The sequence below is a fragment of the Myxine glutinosa genome, chromosome 2 (assembly GCF_964187855.1).
Source record: "Myxine glutinosa chromosome 2, kmMyxGlut1.1, whole genome shotgun sequence".
In the NCBI taxonomy this organism is placed as follows: domain Eukaryota; kingdom Metazoa; phylum Chordata; class Myxini; order Myxiniformes; family Myxinidae; genus Myxine; species Myxine glutinosa.
Window position 1 is genome coordinate 261,868,358 of NC_136262.1, and position 23,157 is coordinate 261,891,514.

At 45.6% G+C, this 23,157-nt stretch overlaps 1 long non-coding RNA gene across 2 annotated transcripts in view; it reads right to left on the reverse strand.

Annotated features, from left to right (window-relative positions):
* LOC144890746 (uncharacterized) overlaps positions 1-23,157 on the reverse strand; it is a 388,459-nt gene that overhangs the window by 346,535 nt on the left and 18,767 nt on the right. Inside the window, exon 3 of one of the 2 annotated variants that reach the window (XR_013622513.1) lies at positions 22,571-22,690. This is a non-coding gene — a long non-coding RNA (uncharacterized LOC144890746). Of the gene's footprint in view, positions 1-22,476; positions 22,691-23,157 lie in introns of those variants that run through there. The other variant, XR_013622512.1, reaches the window with a different exon arrangement.

The window sequence follows — 23,157 nt, forward strand, 5'->3', positions numbered from 1 at the left end:
GAAAAAGGACTGCAGGTGATTGGGGAAGAGAAGTAAAAGACTTGGAGATGCAATACAGATTGAGCAGGAGGAGAATGAGGGATGTCAAATTTTGTCATTAAATAGATTACATATATATATATATGTATGGACTATATAGTCAAGAGCCTGGTGTTGGCTTAATGGTTAAGGTGTCTGTCTTAAGATCACAAGGTCCTGCCACCAGGTTGGTTAACTCAGCCTGTCATCCTTCTGAGGTCGGCAAAAAGAGAACCAGCATACTGGGATGAGTGAGTTGAATGAATGAACCATTCGTGTATCCTGTGTCGGAGTGGTAACCTGTCCAGGATTGTGTCCAATAACCCCTCCCCCCCCCCCCCCCAAAAGTAGTCATCATCATCATCATCATCATCATAGATGATCCTAGAGATATCATAGAGTCATCATCATAGAGTCGAGGCTCGTGGAAGAACGAGAACGCACCAGAACAATAGAAACAGTAGACATAGGGAGGAAACACCAACATCAGGGTTGAAGGACAAAATAGAGGGAGACTTCGACAAATTAATTGATGTTGTTGTGAAATGAGGATGCATGGGGTGAACGAAAGGATACAGAAGGAAACTCTCAGGAAGGAAAAACTGGAAATTTGTAAGAAGGTTGGCTTGTGGGTGAGGTGGGGGTTGGGAGGAATGGAGGAGGGTTATTGAGAGTAGAAAAGATGATGGATTGGGAAGTATCTGAGATGGTGATGAACAGCTGTCTTGAAGACCTGGAGGGAAGAATGAGATTGAATAGAATGTGGATGCTGTTGTTTTTGTTGTTGCTGTTGTTGTTGAATTTTGCAAGGTCGTTTGTAGTTTGAGCAAAGTTAAATTCAAGTTTGAGCCTTGCTGAAACCAAAGAACTAAAAAAAAACATAATGCTACATTCTTGCATGGGTTTACCGCCCAGCTTCGCCTTCTGTGACAGGTATACGGCAAGTTTAGCAGTGGCGGTTAGGAAACCGAATACAATAGAAGCAGGTTCATTTTTGGGAGGAAACCCAAAGATGTAAGCCTTCAAAGAAAAGGTAATCCGCAATTTATGGGAAATAAAATTTAACCAATAAAACAAAGGAGTCTGGAGACTGTGGTCTTTCACAATTAATGAAGGCATGAAACAAGTCCTCCCTTTCTGGACAAAAGGGGAAACCACCGGAAATGGGGGGAAAAAACGGACAACAGCATTGGAAGGAACAATCCAGTGGGCCAAACGCCACTGGAGGTCACCTGTTCTTTTAGATATTAGTCCGGCAAACATTGTATCCCATAAAGGCTCAGAGGGGGGACCAGGAGGCAAGAGTCCTTTCCACCAGGTAACCCCAGTTAGAGGTGGGTCCTCGAGAAGTAGTTTAACACAAGACCTATAGATGCTCTTGCTACTCATTGCGTGGAAGGGGGTTGACCCTGTACTCATGGGGGGCAGATCATTTGGGGTAAAAGACACAATTAATTCCGGTATTATGGGCTCGACCTCTGTATCCTGAGTCCAATGTAGGCCCAGCTAGTGGCCTCTTTGGATCACCGCTCTCAGTACGTTCCCGATTAACCTCTTGGACCGAACACCTGTCAGGTCCGCCAGCTCGTTCGCAGGTTTCCAAACGTATCCAGAGTCATGCCGGAGATGGCACACTTTTAAAATGTTGGCCACTATAAAATGTTGGCAGAAATCACGACTCCTTGGGATATCGGGGAAAAGTGGATTGAAAAAGAAAGGCTCGTGTGCAAACACGTTAGTGCCATATGAGTCTGTTTGACGACTTATGGAAACGCTTTGCCAGGCATTCAAGAGGCTCTGATGAAAGACTGGAAGGAGAGATGCCTCAACGTGTTGTAGGTTGGTCAAAAACAGTTCCTGACCGTAACCGAGCCTCCCAGCTCGTCAAAGGATAGAGCAGGCCAGGGGCTTGCCTGGTAAGTGCTCTGTAAAAAGCAAGCGTTGGATGGAGTGGATGCGGAAGGCGAACAGGCGGCATTTCACGTCAACGAGACCATGACCACCCTCGGCCTAGGGACAACATATGGCGCTGGGTCGGAGCCAGTGGTGGCCTCCCCAAAAAAGTTCCACCAGTTTTCTCTGAATAGCTTGAAGCAAAACCTCCGGTGGTTGCAGGCAGATGAAACGGTGCCACAAAAGGGTAGTGACGAGGTTGTTAACAACAAGCACACAACCTTTATAGGAAAGGTGGGGTGGAGCTCTTTTCCATCGGCTCAAACTCTGATCCACCTGGTCAATGATCCCCTCCCAATTGTTTTGGACATACTGAGGAGACCCGAGGAAAACGCCCAAATACTTGATGCCATTGTTTTCCCACACTAGTTCTGCAGGAAGGGGGGTGGGGGGGGGGGGGGTGGTGGTAATAACGGTGGCACAGGTAAGTCATTGTTGGGAAAAGGGAACCATAGAGCCTTGCTTTTCCTCCAATTGCATCTTGATGATGAGGCAGGGATGAAGTCCAACAAGAACTTTTCCAAGGCGTCACAATCACATTTTCTTTTTATGAAGACACCATACGTCGTCGGCATATGCAGACAGGGTCAAAGGGGGGTGTCCTGGAGAAAGAACAAGTCCAGGGATATCTTTTCTGAGAGAGATTAAGAGAGGTTCCAAAGCGAGGGCAAATAATAGACCTGAAAGTGGACAACCTTGCCTTACCCCTCTCTGAACCTTTATGGGTGGGCAAAATTCGTTGTTAACTTTGATCAAGCAGGAGATGTTTGCATATAACAAAGCTATGTAGGCTCTAAAATTAGCACCGAGCCCGCAAGCTTGCAACACATGACACAAAAACTCATGATCAATACTATCAAAGGCCTTTGCAAGGTCAAGAAACACCAATCCAAAATCCTCTTTGACACAATTACCGGTTAACAAATCTCTGATTAGGAATATGTTGTCGGAGATGGATCTGCCAGGAATGCTGCAGCTTTGATCAGGTGAGACCAGATCACCAATAACTGTCTTCAACCTGTTCGCAAGGACCTTGGAAAACAGTTTGTAATCCGTGCACAACAAAGAGATCGGACGCCAGTTTGACAGGTGTCGGAGATCACCGGTCTTTGGTAGCAGGCAGAGTACTGCTCTTCTAAAACTGCTGAGCGGTAATTCTCTGGATAAAAGAGACGCATCCAGAACGTTGAGCAGCTCTGGGCCCAAAATGTCCCAGAATGCCCAAAAAAAATCGGCGAGTAGGTCATCGATGCCTGGGGCCTTTCCCGACTCTATCTCAGCAAGTGCACCGGTTAACTCTGGAAGGGTAATTGGAGCATCCAGGTCCAAACGTTGGGCCTCAGTCACAGAAGGAAAATGAGAGGTCAAAACAATAATTTCATAAGAAGCAGTTTTTTCTTTAAAGAGATCAGAAAATAAATCGATTATATTTAATCCTACATTGCTTGGATTAGTAAGGATGTTCCCCTCTGGGTCCAAAACCGAAGATATAAGTCGTGTTGGTTTATCTACAGTTTCTAGATGAAAGAAAGACTTAGTCGGGGTATCTGAAACCTTAATATTCTGTATTTTTCTGATTTAATATTCTGATTCTGAAAGACAGCCTTCTTTCACCTGAAAAACATCGCCCGTCTCCGTCCATCCCTCTCCTCCATGGCTGCAGAAACCCTCATCCACGCCTTCATCACCTCCCGTCTGGACTACTGCAATAGCCTCTTCTATGGTTCACCCTCAACAATCACCAATAAACTCCAATACATTCAGAACTCCGCTGCCCGTCTACTAACCCATTCCCGGACCCGTGACCACATCACCCCCGTCCTTTACAAGCTTCACTGGCTCCCCATCTCCCAGAGAATCCAGTACAAAATCCTCCTCTTGACCTACAAAGCCCTCCATAACCTGGCCCCATCCTACCTGGCTGACCTCCTCTCCAGACACACTCCCAACCACAACCTCCGCTCTGCTGGTACCAACCTCCTGACCCCCCCCCCCCCATCCGGACCAAATTCAGATCCTGGGGGGACAGGGCCTTCTCCATCGCTGCTCCCACCCTCTGGAACTCGCTACCTCACACCATCAGAGACTCCTCCTCACTCACCACATTCAAAACATCACTCAAGACCCACCTGTTCAACACTGCATTCAACATTTAACCCACAGCATTTAACCCCTGACAATCCTTCTCCTTCTCCCTCCTTTTTGCTTTGAATATTTCCCTATTGATTCTTGTTTTTTGCAATTGTTTTTATGTTTTGCTATGCATTATGTTTTGCACTCTGTCAAAGCGTCTTTGGGCTCCCTGAAAAGCACTATATAAAATAAATGCATTATTATTATTATTATTATTATTATTATTATTATTCTTAGCCTAACCAGTGTGCCCGCTGCTTTTTCAAGGATCAAATCCTTTAATTGGACCTTCTTCTCAAGTAGCAACCGATAGTTCACTGCGTTGTTCTCATTGGCCAGCTTGCCCTCTAACCTTAAGATATCTGCTTCTAAGCAAGCCATCGTGATGTGTTTTACATTGGTAGAGTGTGAATTAAGTTGTTGGCAAAATACCCGAATCTGGGCCTTTAGGTTGTCCCACCATAGACTAATTGAGGAGAAAGAAGATTTTTTTTGCACTCATTTCAGCCCAGAATTCATTCTTTGCGCATGCGCAAGATTGGAGGTCACGTCTTTTCGAAGCTGTCCATGCGCTCACGCTTTCGAAGTTACCGCTAAGTAATTTTTCACAATTGTGTTTTTGTCGAAACTGTATCTATCTTTCAGTGTGTGTACCTATAGTGTGTCTTTAGTAAGATTCTCGGTGTTAATTTTTCATACATGTATACAAAATCGTCGGTTAATTCGTGTCGCATATTTTGAGGCCTAGTAGGCTACCGTGTCCGACCTTGAGGCTTTGTTTTTCTCTCAGCAGTCCGTCGATTGTGCTGCAATTACTTTCGTTCTCTGTTTTTGTCCGTCTTTCACCCCATACTTCCTTGTTTAAAATCTCAACTCACAAAAATATATATATATATATATATTTCCTTCTCTGTTCTTATTCATTTATTCGTTGTTCTTATTTGTTCGTTCGTTCTTCGATCATGTGTTTTACCCCCATTTCCATTTTCCATTTCCCCAGATAGTTTTCACTGCTCAATTTAAAAATGTTTAAACTTTCCCCTGAAGAACTGTATTCTGTCGTATATTATAACACATTTTTCTTCTTCTATAAAAGGATGCTTTCGACTTGCTCACCAAATCTATTCATTCCAAAAAAAAATTCCATCTCTTACAGTTCCTCTTTTCTACATTCCCGAAACTCTCCTGCACTCCACCCCTCCTTCAACGTCCTCAAACGTATTTTTGACTCGAAGGTCACAAGAAACTCATTTTGCAATAAATGTTCGTTTCCCATAAATCGTACACTTTCTAAAATCCAATCTCACCCCTCCCCTCCAAATCTTCCCCATCACCCCTCCCCTCCAAATCTACCCCCTTGCCCCTCTCCTCCAAATGTTCCCCATCACCCATCTCTTTCAAATATTCCCCCTTTCCCCTCCCCTCCAAATCTTCCCCATCACCCATCCCTTTCAAATCTTCCCCCTTGCCCCTCCCATCCAAATCTTCCCCATCACCCCTTCCCTCCAAAACTTCCCCATCACCCCTCCCCTCCAAATCTACACCCCTGCCCCTCCCCTCCAAATCTTCCCCGTCACCCATCTCTTTCAAATCTTCCCTCTTGACCCTCCCCTCCAAATCTTCCCCATCACCCATCCCTTTCAAATCTCCCCCCTTGCCCCTTCCCTCCTAAACTCCCCCCACACCCCTACCCTCCGAGACTCTCCCTCACTCCTCCCCTCCTAGACTCCCCTCTCACCCCTCCTCCTCAAAGCGTCCTCCCCGCTTCTTCCCCCTTCCAACTTTCACCTTCATCTCCCCCAACCTTCTGCCTCGCTCTTCCCCCTCCTCAAATAACACCTCACTGTACCTCACCCAATCACCATCAAACCTTTTGTCCACCCCATTCTTCCCTTTCTCCAAGCTATTCTGAAATCTCTGACACACCTTCAACAGCTCTCCCTACCACTTCCTCCTCTTCCACATCTTACCCTACCCCTCCCCCCCCTGTTCTGTATCCGATGCTCCCCCTTCCTCTTCATTAAGGGTATGGACCTCAAACATCCGGGGCCTTCACTCAAACTTGACTGATCTCTCCATACAGGTTGCTTCTGACAAACCAGACGTGATCTGCTTAACAGAAACTTTCCTCATTCATGATGTCTCTGATTCCTTGGTATCTCTCCCAGGTTACTCCCTCCTCCGGTATGATAGACCTGAGCCTCGTACTGGAGGTGGGGTTGCTATCTTTATAAAAAAACTCTTTTCCTCACTCACCCTGCACTGACCTCTCTCCACCTCACCCCCAGGAATACCTCTGGCTACGGCTTCCCCTTCCCTCCAACCTCTTGTTCATATATGTGTTGAACCGTCCACCAAACAGTGATGACTCCATCTACATCTCGCTGTCTGATAATATGGACCAACTTCTATCTACCCATCCCAACTCTCTCTTCCTCATACGTGGTGATTTCAATTGTCACCATGCCAGTTGGCTGGGTGTGGGTACCTCTCTCACCAGCCATGGCTCTTCAGCAAAGGACTTCTGCGACTCACTGGGACTGACACAATCTGTCAATTTCCTGACCCGGATCTCAGTCAACGGAGTATCTTCTCTTCTGGACTTGGTTTTGACTAACTTCCCTGAAAATGTCTGCTGCTCTTCTTCTGCTCCAATCGGCTCATCTGATCATGTGTTTGTTAAAGTGGACATCTCTCTGACCATTCTCAGAGAGCCTCCTCAGCCTCGGCGAGTCTGGCATTTCACTCAGGCCAACTGGCACGGTCTTCAAGCAGCCATCAATCATCTGGACTGGTCTCCCATCTCTACCGCCTCTGACATCAACTCATCCTGGGAATTCTTCCAAAGTAAATTGCTCTCTCTCATGCACAGATTTATCCCATCTCGTCTTCAGTTGTCATACCCTTCCTCCCGTCCATGGTACAAGGAATCTTGTGGTGAGGCTGTTGCCCTGAAACAACTTGCTTTCGTCTCCTGGAAAGCAAATCCAAAGGAAGGAAATCTCATTTCCTTTCACAAAGCCCGAAACAAGTCTGTGTCCACCCTCAGGAGAGCCAGGAAACAATATCTCTCCGTTCTCAAGACCGAACGCTCTTATCTGTCTCCCTCTTCCAAATCCTGGTGGCATCTGGTCAAATCTTTTTCTGGTGTTTGTTCCCCCTCCATCCACTCCCTCACCTCAAACGGCTACACGGCTGACTCCGCATGTGAAAAAGCTGAATGCCTCAACTCTGTGTTTGCCTCTAAATCTTGTGTCCCAAACCCATCCCGCTCTGTACCCACCATACCCAGTCGTACCCAGCTGCTCCTGGACTCTGTGTCCTTTCCTCCTGACAAGGTGGAAAAGTTTCTGTCAACCCTCGACTCTGATTCTGCAACTGGACCTGACGGTATCAGCCCACGGGTCCTAAAATCCTGTTCTTCCACTCTTTCACTCCCTCTCTCTGTTCTCTTCAACCTCTCTTTTGCTCAAGGTCATCTGCCACGTGCTTGGAAATCAGCCAACATCACCGCTTTGCACAAAAAAGGTGCAAAAACAGATCCTAGCATCTACAGACCAATCAGCCTTCTCCCAATTATCAGCAAAGTCATGGAATCCATCATTGCTTCGGCTATGAAATCTTTCCTCCTCTCCAATGGCTTGATCTCTGATCATCAATTTGGTTTCAGACCTGGTCACTCTACTCTGGTCATGCTGCTTCTGCTTTCTCAACAATGGATGGAGGTCCTCAATGCCAAACAGGAAATTAGAGCTGTCTCCCTTGACATATCACGTGCCTTTGATATGGTCTGGCACCCCGCTCTGCTCACCAAACTCTCCTCCTTTGGTATCCATGGAAATCTCCACGCATGGCTGGTGGACTTCCTCTCTAGTCATAGTCAATGTGTGGCCCTGAATGGGTTTCTCTCATCTCCTCTTCCTGTTCAGGCTGGAGTTCCCCAAGGCAGTGTTCTGGGCCCTGTGCTTTTTATGGTCTTCATCAATGATCTCTCTGACTCTCTTGAAAATCCTCTCTATCTCTTCGCTGATGACTCTACTCTCTGTTGCTCCATTCCTCATCACTCAGATCGGCAGTCTGCAGCCTCCTCACCCTCTGCAGACCTGGACAAAATCACAGACTGGGCAAACAAGTGGAACATGTCTTTCAATCCTGACAAATCTCACACTCTTACGATGTCTCTCCGAAAAGACCGACTGGACAACCCTCCCATCCACTTTCTGAATAATCCTCTCCAAGAAGTTCTGTCACTCAAGCTTTTGGGTCTCACTATCTGCCATGATCTTTCCTGGGAAAACCACATTTCAAATCTGGCCTCCAAAGCCAGTCGCCGACTGGACATCCTCCGTCGTGCGAAGTCCTTCCTTGGCACACCTGAGCTCCTCACCACATACAAGGCTTTCATTCGCAGCTCAATGGAATACTGCTCTCCCCTCTGGGCTGGTGCTCCTGCCTCACACCCAGCTCGTCTTCACGCTGTTGAAACCAAAGCGTTCAGAATCATTGGAATCTCCCGCGATGAAGCTAACTCCAAGGGCCTTTCACTTACTCACCGCAGGCAGGTTGGTGGTCTTTCTGTCTTGTACCGACTCCTCTCTGGCCTTGCTCCTCCAGCTCTCTCTGGGCTCTGTCCCCCAAATATTCCTACAGATCGCACAAGATCTGCCTGCAACCCTCTTTGGTTAAACTTCCAAAATCAAGACTCTCTGCTCACCTTCACTCCTTCATTCCTCTTTTCTCCCGCCTCTGGAACAAACTCCCTCACTCTCTTCAATCCCACTCCACCCTCCAGGTCTTTAAAACAGCTGTTCACCACCATCTCTTATCTTCCCCCATCCATAACCTTGATCTTTTCTACCCCCTCTAATTTCACCCCAAATCCACTTTTTTGAAATACCAACTTCTGTCCTGGAAGTCCTTGGTGTGCTTGTGTTTTATACTTCTCCCACCCCCCCCCCCCCCACCTTCCCACACCTCCTCCCCCAAGCCCTCTCCCTCCCACACATCTCCCTACTCTCAAATGTTGTGTTTGTGTGCTTCCCCTTCTCTCCCCATCTTGTCATATATTTTGTTTGTCTGTTTGATTTGTTTGTCAAATAAATGTTAGCTCTTTCACGATCCTCGATTCTGTATACAAAAAAAAACAAAACATTGGCCATTGGCACATGGACACCAGGTATACTGGGCTATGTTGAGGTGATGCAATCGCCAAACATCAAGTAGACCGGCCGTCGTAAAGAAACGGGAAAGGTCCGCATGGGGCACGGGGTGAGGTTCTGCAGAATTTCTGTCCTTCGAAGGGTCAAAGGTGCAATTAAAATCACCACCGATGCACACACACTGGTCAAGATCAACTGATTTCAGGTGATTTGTCATGGAGGTGAAAAAGGACTTTTGATCCCTGCTATCACTGGGTGCGTACACATTGAAAATGGTGCAGCGGAAGTTTTGATGTACTCGCTGAAGGGAAATAAGCCGGCCTTTTATGACTTCATGAAAATAGCAAGTCTCGAAAGCGAGACCTGGCTTTAGCAAAAACCAACCCCCCCAGCAGGTGAGGCTGACAGATAGCAGATTGCATTGTCCTTTAAAAGTTTGGCACCAGTCATGTTCCACGTCAGGTGTGATGTGCGTCTCTTGCAGTAAAAGAAGATTTGCCTTTTTACGCTCAAACAAGTTTTTATCTTGGGCCTGACGGAGGTGACTTGCACCCCCACCGTTCATATTTAAGGTCGCAAAATAAAATTTTCATTCCCTGTTAATGAATTCGACCTGCGGTTGGGAACACTCCGTACCTGCTCGAGTCACAAACTTTCTTAACCTGTGGAATTGAGATTTTGTCAGGTCAAAATCCTCAGGTGTTTTGATTATTGACTTTGCGGTGCAAATGAATGCTGCTAAGTCATGGAAATGGTCTTTAATTACGATGTTACGGTGACGATATGTTTCATCAAGCAAGGTAAGAATGAGTTGAGGGAATGTCTGTGGGTGACCTGTCACCGATTGTGACAGCTCGGTTGCCTCAATGTCATCCTCAGACTCAGACACGTCAGATAACATGTCGTCAGGATCTGGGGTATTACATGCCGCCCCCGCGATCTTGTCTGGAGGCACCTTCACAAGTTTTCTAAGGTGTTCCCATGAGCACTCGTTAACACTTTGGTGGGTATTTTTTTGTATCTGGGATTGGGGCTTGGGTTTGAGATCCCAGCACCCTCAAATTTACTGGCCCCGTTTGTAAAGTGGAAACATTGATTGAATCCTTGGTCTGCTCGGTATTTAAAGGGGGAACAAGCGAGAAAACATTTTCCAGCTCGGAACTGGTAGTAATTTCACGAGAAGTTTCATTCTCGGAAACTTCCAGATGAGAGGTAATAATTATATTTTTAGGCTCAATTACAGTCACGTGAAAAAGTAAGTACACCCCATGTAAAATTTTGACTTTTTCAACATATTTCAACATACAGCTATTTGATGTTCATTTCAACAATATTGATAGATAAAGGTGATATAATATAACAAATATCATGAAACATTTACATTTTGTAGTCCATTGTATAATTTAAATAAACATAAATGCAAATTTTGCATGTGGAAAAAGTAAGTACACCCCTATATTTATCACTACTTCAAATACCTAAAATTAGAATCAGGTGCACCAGCTCAGGTGCAAATGATTAGAACATCGTCAGAGAGGATCTTGGAGGAACCTGTCTTATTTAAACCTCAGACATTTAGTTTGGTTTGCTCTTTGTTGTTTAAGTGTGCGGCGCCACCATGCCTAGATCAAAAGAGCTCTCTGAGGCCTTCAGAAATAAGGTTATAGATGCCTACGAGTCTGGGAAGGGATTTAAAAAGATCTCCAAACAATTTCAATTCAATCATTCGACTGTCCGGAAGATCATCTACAAGTGGAGAAGATTCCAAACAACTGCCAACTTGTTCAGGCCAGGCCGCCCCAGAAAGTTCAGCCCGAGAGCAGACCGCAAGATGCTGAAAGAAGTCTCTAAGAACCCCAGAATGTCATCACGGGACCTACAGGTAGCTCTTGCCACTGTTGATGTCAAAGTGCACGAGTCTACCATTAGAAAGAGGCTGCACAAATTTGATCTACATGGGAGGTGTGCCAGGAGGAAACCTTTGCTGTCCAGAAAGAACATCAGGGCAAGACTAAAGTTTGCAAATGAACACCTCGGCAAAGACCAGCACTTCTGGAACAATGTGCTCTGGACAGATGAGTCAAAGGTAGAGCTATTTGGCCACAGTACCAGAAGACATGTTTGGCGAAAACCAAAGACAGCATTTGACCACAAGGACCTGATACCAACTGTAAAGCATGGTGGTGGAAATATTATGGTTTGGGGCAGCTTTGCTGCATCAGGGCCTGGGCAGCTCACCATCATAGAATCCACTATGAATTCTTCATTGTACCAGAGAGTGCAATGTTTTGTTTCATCAACGCACCAGAGAGATGCAAACACAAAACACAAATTTTGTGTTTCATCAAACTTGCATCAAAACTGCAACTTGGTTTCTGGGTCGTACCCATAAACCCAGGACTCATCGCCAGTGATCACTGTGTTGAGGAAGCTGGGATCGCTGTTCACAGTCTCCAGCATGTCCTGTGCCATCTCCAAACGGAGTTGCTTCTGCTCAATCGTTAGCAGCTTTGGTACGAACTTCGCTGAGATTCTCCTGAAGCCCAAATCCTCCTTCATAATGGAATGAACGGTGTTGAATCTTGCGGATCGTTTCCACTTGGGAATCGCCAAGCTTTACACAAAATTTGATGCAGTAGCATTGTTCAAGTTTTTCCGTCATTTTGTCAAAAACGAAAATCCGACGGCGCTCACTTACATTTCCTCACTCATCGGCGGTCTGCCGCCGAATGACAGCTTCTGCAGGTGGGAAAAAATTCACGCGTGCGCATTAGGATCACCTACATACGTGCACCAATCAACGCCTCCCTAGCTTCTTCTTTTTTATGCACGAAAAATAAAGGTCGGATACTTTTTGAACACAGTAGTACTGCAGTCGATGAAATGACAGGAGGCCAAACTTTGCTGGTAATGGCGATCAGGCCCTGTCCTCCTTCAGCAACAGGTAGGTTTAACACACCAGGTTTGAGCCAGTGCTTTCCCCTCCAAAATAAGTCAATAAAAGTAGATTGTAGTTTTTTAAGAATAAAAACCGGGGGCTGCAGTGCCATAAAAACGTGCCAAAGCATCGATGCTGCAAGGTTATTTATAACGAGGGTTCGGCCCCAATAGGAGAGTTGACAGAGTAAGCCCTTCCATTTTAGCAGCCGCTGCTCAGTCTTGGTAATCAGCGATTCCCAGTTTTTAGAAGTAAAATCCTGAGTGCCGAGAAAGACCCCAAGGTAACGTATCCCATCGTGTGCCCATTCAAGCTGCATTGGCAGGGTCGGAGGGGGGATACCATTCCGTGGACCGAAGTAAAGAGCTTTGGTCTTCTGCCAGTTGACATTTATGGAGCTAGCCAAGGTAAACTCATTGGTGGACTCAACCAGGGCACAGATATCTTCATCAGAATGAACAAACGCACAGAGGTCATCCGCATAAGCGATGGTCTTTACCGGATTGCCCGATGGCAGAGGACAAAAACCACGAAGCCATGTGCGCAAATGATACAGAAGAGGCTCAACGGAGAGGGAATTATTGGAGGCCGGACAAAGGGCACCCTTGGTGAATACCCCGAGTCACAGGGAAAGGCTGACTTAAAATATTATTCACCTTAAGCAGGCTAAAAATGTTATTATACAATAATTTGATGTGACCGATGAAAGTTTCCCCAAAACCAAACCCCCGTAAAACAACAAAGAGGTAAAAATGATAGATGGTAGCAAAAGCCTTTTCTTGGTCTAAAAACACTAGATCAACATTTCTTTGTTCAGCGGTACAAATGTCGATCATGTCACGCACAATAAAAATGCAATCATGTATTGTTCTTTTCGGGATACAATAGGATTTATCGGAGTGTACAATATCCCCGATGACAGGCTTGAGGTGGTTTGCAAGAGTTTTTGAGATAATTTTATAGTCCGTGCAAAGGAGGGAAATTGGACGGCAATTCCGAAGTTGTTGAAGGGCTCCCTTCTTGAGTATAAGGGCAAGTACGGCAACTGAGTGGTAATAAGCCTGAACGCAGGCCCTCGATTAAGAGGCTGAGCAGTTCGGGTCGCAGTTGGTCCCAGAAGGCCTTGTAGACCTCCGCAGGGGTTCCATCCAGCCCCAAAGCCTTGCCCATGGGCAAAGTTTGCAAAGCAGTAAAGAGTTCCCCTAAGGTAACTTCCTCATCTGTGACTACGCTGCCCTGATGAATCCGGGCAGCAGGCAAGAATGGGGGAAGATTTGGCCCCTGACTAGCGTTGGGGGGAGGGGGGGGTTACAACCACCGCAAAGAGGCATCCCCGATATTTGTAGAATGTGGACGTTGGTTCCACAGGTGGGGAAACAGAGGGATGAATGAGTGGAGGTTGTCATCTGGATATGAGAGCAGAGGGCGAGGCCTAGGCGAAGCAGCGGGGGCTGGAAAGGCCGCATGGGATATATGAGGCCGAGTGACATGGCTTACTGTGCTGTTCATTAAACTGGTCATCTCCTAAGTTGAGACCTGGATTCATCTTATTACATGGTGGCAGCGAAAGGCGAACCTACGGTCCCGATTGGAACCCCATCTAGGGATTCTTAGCCAAGCCCACAATGGCGGACGCACCCATGATGCCACGCATGGATTGGACCAGCGCCAACGTCGGTGAAGCCTTCGAGCTATTCAGAAAGTGTACCCAGCTGTACTTTTCTGTGAATGATGTAGCAGGTGACAAACAAGTCGACCACATTATCCTGCTATCAAGACAGGAAGGCCTGTGACGCTACAGTTCGTGGGGCCTGGAGGACGCCGATGGCACAAGGCCCAACACTGTGACGCCAGCGATTGTTTGGCAGCGTTTTGAAGCTGAGCTGAAACCCCAGGCAAATTACCGTGTGGCTCGTTTCTGCTTAAAGCGATTTAAGCAGGACGAAGATGAAACTATGGACAATTTCATTTCCAGATACCGCCAGCAACCGAGCAAATGCAAGTTCAAGACCCCCAAGGGTGAGGAGCGCATAAATAGAACAGCTCATTGTGGGGACGCGGTATCAGGAGCTACAGAAAGAGCTCCTCGCAAAGGATGACTCTCTCACGCTGGACCAAGCCCTGGAAATAAGTCGGACACATGAGGCCTCTGTCACTCACATGCAGCAGTTTACCCAGACCCAACAGGAAACCAATTTCGTCCACACCATTGGGTACCATCCAAAAGAGTGCCGTTTCTGTGGAAGACAGCATCCACCCCAGCCCCGACACCGATGCCCAGCATGCATGGGGCTCAACCTGTGAGGCATGCGGAAAGCAAAACCACTGGAAGGCCGTCTGTCTCTCAAGAGCGAGGCAAGAACAAGGCTGGCAGACAACCTGCCCAGACACCAGAGGGCACAAATCCTTCGCCCGAAAGCCCATCCACACCCTGGGGAGAGATGAAGAGCCCGACAGGGACTGCGACACGTTGAGTTTCACCACCATCAAAACCCACAGCCAGACCATGGATTCCCGGAGAGAGATTTTCACTGACTTGGCCATTTCACTACCTGACCGAGCTGGTGTTCACTCCCTGAGAGTCAAGGTCGATACTGGGGCAGAGACAAATACCTTACCCCTTCGGATATACTTCAAGGTCAACGACCTGTTTGCGATGGGAAAGCAATCGGTCCATAGACTCAACTTCATTGCAGGAGAGATGTCCCTTTGACATCAACACAGTCGATTGTCTCGTGTATGTTTGTACGGTTAGTAGGGTACCTTTAAACGAGCATACCTATCGGAGATTTTCTTGCCTTGTGAACAATTCTGATATGTGAACAAAACAATGACCATGTCATCACGGTTTTGCTATTTATAAAACACGATTCTTCCAAAAGGATTAACAATCAAAACGTTTGCAATACTTCCATATCGTTTTATTTCCTTTGGTATTTACATGGCTGTGCTGTGTCTATATGTTTTTTTTTGTTGTTGTTGTTGTTGTTTTTTGTATACAAGATCGAGGCTCGTGAAAGAGCGAACATTAATCACACAGAAAGACAAACCGACACATAAAACATATGACATCGAGAGCGGTAGACAAGATGGGGAGAGAGGGAGAAGGACACAAACACAACATTTGAGAGCAGGGACCGAGAGACATGGAGACATCGAGAGATCTGAGAGAGGGCGAGGGCTTTGGGGGGGGGGGGGCATGGGAAGGGGGCGGTGGGAGAGGTATAAAACATGGACACTGCCAAGACTTCCAGGAAAGAAGTTGGAATTTCAAACAAGGTGGATCTGGGGTGAATTAGCGGGGGTAGAAAAGATCAAGGTTTTGGATGGGGGAAGATAAGAGATGGTGGTGAACAGCTGTTTTAAAGACCTGGAGGGAGGGGTGGGATTGAAGGGAGTGAGGGAGTTTGTTCCAAAGGCGGGAGAAAAGAGGAATGAAAGAGTGAAGGTGAGCAGAGAGCCGAGATTTCGGCAGTTTAACCATCAGAGGGTTGCTGGCAGATCTTGTGCGACCTGTAGGAATATTTGGGGGACAGAGCACAGAGAGAGCTGGGGGTGCAAGGCCGGAGAGGAGTCGGTAGAAGACAGAAAGACCACCTACCTGCCTGCGGCGAGTGAGTGAAAGGCCCTCAGAGATAGCTTCATCGCGGGAGATTCCAATAATTCTGAAAGCTTTGGTTTCAACAGCGTGAAGCCGAGCTAGGTGTGAGGCAGGAGCACCGGCCCATAGGGGAGAACAGTATTCCATTGAGCTGCGGATGAAAGCCTTGTATGTGGTGAGGAGCTCAGGTGTGCCGAGGAAGGACTTCGCACGACGGAGGATGCCCAGTCGGCGACTGGCTTTGGAGGCCAGCTTGGAAATGTGGTTTTCCCAAGAAAGATCATGGCAGATAGTGAGACCCAAAAGCTTGAGCGACAGAACTTCTTGGAGAGGATTGTTGAGAAAGTAGATGGGAGGGTTGTCCAGTCGATCTTTTCGGAGAGACATAGTAAGAGTGTGAGATTTGTCAGGATTGAAAGACATGTTCCACTTGTTTGACCAGTCTGTGATTTTGTCAAAGTCTTCAGAGAGTGAGGAGGCTGCAGACTGCCGATCTGAGGGAAGAGGAATGGAGCGGCAGAGAGTGGAGTCATCAGCAAAGAGATAGAGAGGATTTTCAAGAGAGTCAGAGAGATCATTGATGAAGACCAGAAAAAGCACGGGGCCCAGAACACTGCCTTGGGGAACTCCAGCCTGAACAGGAAGAGGAGATGAGAGAAACCCATTCAGGGCCACATGTTGACGACGACTAGAGAGGAAGTCCGCCAGCCATGCGTGGAGATTTCCATGGATACCAAAGGAGGAGAGTTTGGTGAGCAGAGCGGGGTGCCAGACCGTGTCGAAGGCACGTGATATGTCAAGGGAGACAGCTCTAATTTCCTGTTTGGCATTGAGGACCTCCATCCATTGTTGATACAGCAGAAGCAGCATGTCCAGAGTAGAGTGACCTGGTCTGAAACCAAATTGATGATCAGAGATCAAGCCATTGGAGAAGAAGAAAGATTTAATATCCGAAGCAATGATGGATTCCATGACTTTGCTGATAATTGGGAGAAGGCTGATTGGTCTGTAGTTGCTAGGATCTGTTTTTGCACCTTTTTTGTGCAAAGCGGTGATGTTGGCTGATTTCCAAGCAGATGGCAGTTGACCTTGAGCAAAAGAGAGGGTGAAGAGAACAGAGATAGGGTGAGATAGAGCGGCAGAGCAGGATTTTAGGACCCGTGGGCTGATGCCGTCGGGTCCAGTTGCAGAATCAGAGTCGAGGGTTGACAGAAACTTTTCCACCTTGTCAGGAGGAAAGGACACGGAGTCCAGGAGCAGCAGGGTACGACTGGGTATGGTGGGTACAGAGAGGGATGGGTTTGGGACACATGATTTAGAGGCAAACACAGAGTTGAGGCATTCAGCTTTTTCACGTGCGGAATCAGCTGTGTAGCCGTTTGAGGTAAGGGAGGGGATGGAGGGGGAACAAACACCAGAAACGGATTTGACTAGACGCCACCAGGATTTGGAAGAGGGAGACAGATAAGAGAGTTCGGTCTTGAGAATGGAGAGATATTGTTTCCTGGCTCTCCTGAGGGTGGACACACACTTGTTTCGGGCTTTGTGAAAGGAAATGAGATTTCCTTCCATTGGATTTGCTTTCCAGGAGACGAAGGCAAGTTGGGGACAGTGCAAACGTTGGGGACAGTGTTGGGGACAGTTGGGGACAGTTGGGGACAGTGTTAATAACTAAAACTCATATTTTAATGCTAACAATATTAACAATCAGAACAAACCGAGGCGAATAAAAATAGCCAAAAGAGATTTATACGAGTAATAATGTAAAGGTGAAAACATCAGGAAAACTTCACAGAAAACATTGAACAAGCATTTTAAAAGTCAGAGCCTCGTTGGGATATATAGATTACAGTAGATCTGAGAAAATGACGAATCTGCATCCCAAAATCATAGGATATTTAAATAGATCATCATGCGGACTCACAGACTGATTGCAATGGCGTTTCCCGTCGCTTCGTGGTTGGTGAGGATCATGAGATTGCATTGTGGCCTGTTTGCTTCACGTTCGACAAAGCTTACAGGTACATGTGTGAATGCAAAGGCAAGGATCCACCCCATAGCTTGTTCCTCAATCATCTGGACGAGTTAGTTCACATTCATCAAGTTGTTGCCGAGTTTGTTCATCGAATGATAAGATAAATGAGTGTGGTGTTCATGTCAGTTGGTGTTATTTTATCATTAGGCCGGAGGCTTAAGCCCCATCTAGAGCCTAATCGTGCACTTCGTCATACAAGTATGAAATTTAGCACACAGTTACTATAGCCCATTACAGTTTATTTCAAAACTTGACCCCAACCAGATTTGACATGTGGCGGCTGTGGCAGCCATTTTTCAAAATCGCCAACATGCAAATTTTCAACGTCTCATATGTAGGCTAATAATACAGATATGAACTTACTTTTGGTGTCTATACCCATGTTTTCAGGGCCAAGGTAGTCAAATACGACAAATTAACTTGTCAGCCATTTTGTTTTCCAATATGGCCACTATTCTTCATTAACATTTATACTTTTCTGAATATCTCGGCTCAAATAATGATATGGACTTAATTTTTGTAACTATACCAATGTTTTCATGGCCAAATAATCCAATAACAACAAATATTTAATAACAACATATTTAATATACACTTTTATACATTTATTAGAATATTTGTATAATATATTATTGATAATACCAAATTTATCCAAACAAAATCTTTGTTAAAACTATCCTATTCATCAAACCATATACTCTACACATTACTGATTACTGGACTGTAATTTCACATGTTGTCACTCAAGATATGTTTGTAGAAACATTGTCACATGTTCATTTACATACACCACACCTGCACAGTGTTGTGCATGGCAAGTCTGCCTTTTTACGTTTGCACTGTCCCCTGCATCGCTTGGTGTATCCACATTTGATGACTGCACGACATGCTTCACCAGCAGGTGGAAGAGTCATACATTTCATCCTGTGCTGTGCACTGGACGTCTCCCAAGTCCACCTGAAGTCTTCTGGACTTGGCAACGGTGGTGCTTTGACCATTGCTTGACCCCATACATGACCTGCCTCGTATCTTACCTGGGTTAGTGCATCTCGTGTTGGTGGAATGTTTCCAATTTTCCTACCTTTGTGAATGAATATCATCTGGCTTTCACGATTCACGATACTCCCAGAGCTCCGACGGTCATACATGACCACCACTAATCTCTCATTTGTGGGAAGAACATTCAGGACATTCTCTGTGGTTGGCATCTCGGCCTGTGTGCACAGAGCTATCGAAGACATTCCACGCAGACCAGGCTGTGCGTTTTCCTTTCCAGCAAATGAAGATATTACATCACATCCAGTCAAGGCATGGAATGCAGGAAGTGCAATGCATTTATCATAACCAAGTGCTTGAGCCATGGCTGTCGCATAGAGTTACCGGAATGTGGTGCCTGTACCAAAAAACGACCGTAGACACAACCAATCTTCTGGGCCAGACTTATGCCTATGACGACAACATCTGTGTCCACAGTTCTCAGAAGAATATTTTTCATACCATGTTGAGCTCCATCTGAGGCATATATATATATATATAAAATAACCACCTTTAGAGGCCATTTTTCCCCGCAAAGCGGGGGTTGGCCTTTTTCGGGAACCGTGGTTGTTGTTGTTTTTCGGTCCCCTTTTTGAAGCAATGTTTTACGGCCGGATGCCCTTCCTGACGCCAACCCTTTTTGCCGCCTTTAACGACAAACAGGGAATTACCAGTGAACTGGTACTCAATTAGCCGACCTCGGAAGGATGACAGGCTGAGTCAACCCCCCTGGCGTTAATTCAGCAATCGACCGGGATTAGAACCCAGGATCCTTGGATCCTAAGCCGGCACCCTAGCCGCTAGCCCAACACCCAACATATTTGTGTCCACCTCCTCATGTGTACAATCCATGAGCCCTGCAAGATCACAAGGTGCAGACGACAACACTTTCTCACTATGGGACTCAAGACCATCATCAAGATGATCCAGTTTGACGGAGGATGGCAACAGACCGAGATCATACAAGGCGGGAAGATTTTTAGCCCTTCTTTTGTATCCAGCATCACCAAATACACGACGATCAACTTGTCATCTGTAGCTTGTTCACAGAGAAAACAGTTACTCCAATCTATGGCTGTCACAGCAGGAGGAGAAGTGTCACTTTTCACCATGTCCAACGTGTTTGCCATTTTCTATTACTTTGCGGCAATCTGAAGAATAGAAAAATGTACATTAATACAGGGGAATGTATCCCAAGATGGCCACCCAGAGGGAAAACAAGTCTTACAGAGACGATCGTTGATTTTGTGGAAAATAACTACATGTTACGAGTATATTGAAGTTATGATTGATGTCCAGCATATGTATGAAGTTGAACTGCACAATGTTCATGCGATCTGACATATAGGCCCTTGAAATTTTCCCTCTCAGGGGCCGTTTTAACTGATGGAAGTGATCTTCAACAGTTACAAGATGTGAGGGGTTACAATGTTTAGTCACTCACATTTTATCAGATGACAAAAAAGAGGATATTTGAAATTGTTGCCAACTCACCATTTCATAGAATATGGTTCCTGGATAACCGAGATATTGGAGGGGAGGGGGGAAGTTACAGACATCTGTACCTCGAATACATGAATAATATTGATATTATTGCATTCTTTGGCCATGAAAACATTGGTATAGACATAAAAAGCAAGTCTATATCATTATCTTGAGCCAAAATATAAAGAAAACTATACATTTTAATGTAAAATGGTGGCTATATTGGAAAAAAAAATGACCGGCACAAGATAATTTGAAAAAATTGTCATTTTTGGATTCCTTGGCCCTGAAAACATGGGTATAGACACTAAAATTAAGTTGCTAACTGTATTATTGGCAGATATTTGAGACATTGTAAATTAGTGTCGGCCATTTTGAAAAATGTCTGCCACAGCCGCCACATGTCAAATCTGGTTGGGGTCCAGTTTTGAAATAAAATGTTTCAGGCCAGAGTACCTGAGCCAGAGTAACTGTAACTGAGTATCACAAAATGCGTGATAATTTGCCACTGGACTACATGGAGTATATGGTACTACTCCACATGACTTACGTAGGGAAGGCACAACGGAAAATGGCCGCCCATTTAAATTTGTACAAAACGATACGCTTAAAAACTACTACATAGTATTATAGTGTATAGGATTACCACATACCAAAATGAGTCTTAAAGCCCTCACACTGTAACGTTTTAGTTTGTTCTCAGTACAAAAAGATCCACGAAAAGTAAAGTTGTAATCCACCACAATCTTGAACTTCTCTGTCACGTGATGTGAGTGGGAAGGAAACGGTCTGAGATTGGTTTACAACAGCGAAACTTTTCACAGCTTTTTATATACAAAGCCGAGGGAAGGTGGCAGAGGGAAGAATAAACGCATTGACAGGGAAGGAGGGGAAGGAAGGGAAGGAGGGGAAGTGGGTTGGCCCTAATGGGACAACAGGTGAACACAACAAGAGGATGAATGAGCAGGAGGAGAACGAAGAGGGAAGGAAACATCACAACCTGCACATACATGGGGAGGGTTAAATTGAGGAGTGAGGTGGTTAGGGAGGGTTCAACGAGGTTAGAAAGACATTACAATCATGACGAAATGTACTCATATAAGGTATAAATGTATGTCCTAAATTTCGAGCCATTTATGGCTAATATTTCACAAATTCAAACACGAGGTAAGGTGGTGATCTTGTGTGAGGACATTAGTCTGTCATCCCGAAGGTTGAGGGTTAAAATGGTGTTCACGATTTGTATTTAAACTTTCGGAACCTGAACTGAACTTTTCACAGGGTCACTTTGGAATCGCTGGGAAGAACTCAGATGCTTCACCCGAGGATGTATGAAGGATTCACTGGAAGCTTTGCCTCACCTGGGTCGTATTGACGAAATTATGAAAAACATACAACTTCAGTGTTTACTTTCATTTTGATATTCTCTATTAGTCCAAATTCTCCCCAACTATTCAAAATCTTTCCATCCCTCCTTCCATCTCCTCCATCATCACACCTCCCCCATATACTCCATCATGCTTCCTCGCGCCCTCTCCTATCCTGTTCCAGTCTCCTTACCTTTGCTTCCCACTCTTTAATTCAGCCTCCACACCTCTCTCTACCATGTCCATTTCCATTTCCCTTCTCCTTCCCAATCTCATCCCACATCCCAAATCCTATGGACAATATAGTAGACAATAGTGACCCAGGTTGTATATTATATGCGATGGAAACTTGGAACGGGCACGATAAAAGGCAAACTATAAAATGGCAGAGCTGCCCTACCTAATTACTCCCGCCAGGGAGTAACGCATTCGATCGTGTCCGTCCTTCCGTATGTTCGTGTGTTTGTGAACAAGATATCTGGAAAAGTTCTGAACGGATTTGGATTAAAGTTGGTGGGATGATTGCCCTTGGGATAAGGAAGATTTGATTCGTTTTTGGTGAAGCTCAGGATATTATTCCGGATCCAGGAATTTTTTTTGGAATTTTTTTGGGGAAAGATTTTTTTCTGTTTTACTGCATTAAAGCTTTTATTCTTATTCTTAAATGATGTTTTTCTCCTCTAATTCCGAGATATATCAAAATAAATTATCTGACAGTTAAGGCCTACTTTCTTTTTCATTTATTGTTTTGGGGAGAGGGGATGTTAAACAAAACGTATTATTCCAACTAAACCCACGGCGGGAGTATGCGCTCTACTGAGTGGCGTTCTAGTTTTTCATGCAAACCTTGCAGTTTTTCATTGAATTTTTGTAGTTGTTCATCTTCTTCAAGTTTCCAGGTCAGGGATGACTCTTTAAGAGAATCTTCTCCATTATGGAAATCGTGGTCACTCTGTGTTGGGGAATCTGAAAAGGGAAGTGAATGATAAAACCGTTTCAGAAACTTGAGGCCTGCCACAGGCAACGCCATGATTTCTGCTCAAATGCAGATTTGTTCGCCCAAGAGGATGGGTTTGCATGGAGCCTTGGCGATAGGTACTCGAATATTAGTCAGGGCCCTTAGGGATATTTTGGGGCCGTTTGGTTCAAATTCTTACAAAAGCACCAAATTTGGCCCAGATGTTGCCCATGCCATACTCTTTCGATTTTTGACGGGCGCCCCCCCCGGGGGCCCCATATTGGCGAAATACTAAATGGCCGCCACCCGGATTAGAGGAAAATCAGTAAAAAGGGTTGGAATCATGTATGATACCACTTTTCAGGGGTTTTCGAGGTCGAGGAATCCAATTATGATGTTATTTTGATGATTTGAGGTCAAGGTCAACCCTCAAGGTCATCTTAAAGGTCATTTTTGAGTCAAACATGTCGGTTTT